The 1,233-nt window shown below is 39.3% G+C and overlaps 1 long non-coding RNA gene across 1 annotated transcript in view; it reads left to right on the top strand.

Annotated features, from left to right (window-relative positions):
- LOC114062241 overlaps positions 1-1,233 on the top strand; it is a 4,853-nt gene that overhangs the window by 2,092 nt on the left and 1,528 nt on the right. The gene's annotated exons all lie outside the window — the stretch shown is intronic.

Below are 1,233 nucleotides of genomic sequence, written 5' to 3'. Positions count from 1 at the left end.
AAGTATCTGAAATGATGAAAAACTGTGTTACAGGCTGTGAGAAGGGTGCTGTCCTAGCATGAAAGTGAGGGGGTGTGTGATACGTTTTGGCATGTGGTCACGTTTGAGGGTGCACAGCTTGAGCAGTTTAGAAGAGCAGGTGCTGTGAAGTCCAGCAAGATATGATGTCAGGAGCAGTGCTTGGTGCAGACTCTCCCTGCAGCAGTGGGCAGCCATTGCTTGAGAGAGGGCTTGGTGGAACATGGGGAGGTAATGAGGAGCTGTGGGGAGCAGCAGCAGGGGCTTGAGCTTGCTCCCCAGCCTGCCGCAGTAAGGATGAGCTCAGAGGAATCCCAAGCATCTATCTGCTGCTGGAGCCACCTATTTTAGTAGATGTGGTAGAAATGTATTCTCTAGAAAGGGAGTTTCTCTGCCATTTATCTTACCTCTGCTTGTGGTAAACTCCCCATGAATTTTGCTTGCACTGGTCTTCTACTCTGGATAGGAAATCCTTTTTCTTAAAATTCTAAATTTTGTGGAACTCACTGCCAACCTCAGTTTCCCCATCACTAATGCCATGATTTTAACTATATGAAAAATGGCATGAGGAAAAGGGAGTTCTATAAACATCTACTCTTGGAAAATAACAAGTCAACCCATACTGAAACCAGTCAGGATTAAAAATTAGAAAATAAATTCAAAAAAAGGATATGAAGCCTTTTTCTACTTATATCAACCAAATATTAATTAACTAGGGGTCAAGGAAATTTTTTTCCTCAATTATTCAATTGAAATCATCAGTGTGTCTTAACTAAAGCAGATGGTGAGGGTCACTACTGCAGCACAGTTCTGATGCAGTGTAACTCCTACTGATGTTAATTTCAGAAAAACACTACTTAGCTTATTATTTGTTTAAAGAAATAAAAAATAAGTGAATGAGAAATCTGCAGTGTTTAAGAAACTTTAGCCGTGTTTAGAAACCTTAGTGCTAATGACTAGCAGCGTTTAAGAAACGCTAATCTGTGCTTGAAACTGTTAAGCTCTGTTTTGTGAGTAGGAAATACATGTTTGTACAGTAGGGTCCTGCTTTAACAGTTTAATCTTTTACTTAGGTTAAACTTTATTCTACATGGTAATAACTTGATGCAGTAGCCTAATTCAACAATCACTTTTCACTGTTCATTGATTTTTTGGTGGTACTTACATGATTAGAATTTTATTAGTTCTAGCAGAAAAGATGCTAAAAACAGCTCT

The sequence above is a fragment of the Empidonax traillii genome, unplaced genomic scaffold, assembly GCF_003031625.1.
Source record: "Empidonax traillii isolate 1590-97213 ecotype Southwest subspecies unplaced genomic scaffold, ASM303162v1 scaffold389:size961896, whole genome shotgun sequence".
Lineage (NCBI taxonomy): Eukaryota > Metazoa > Chordata > Aves > Passeriformes > Tyrannidae > Empidonax > Empidonax traillii.
This window is presented reverse-complemented; position numbering and strand designations above follow the sequence as displayed.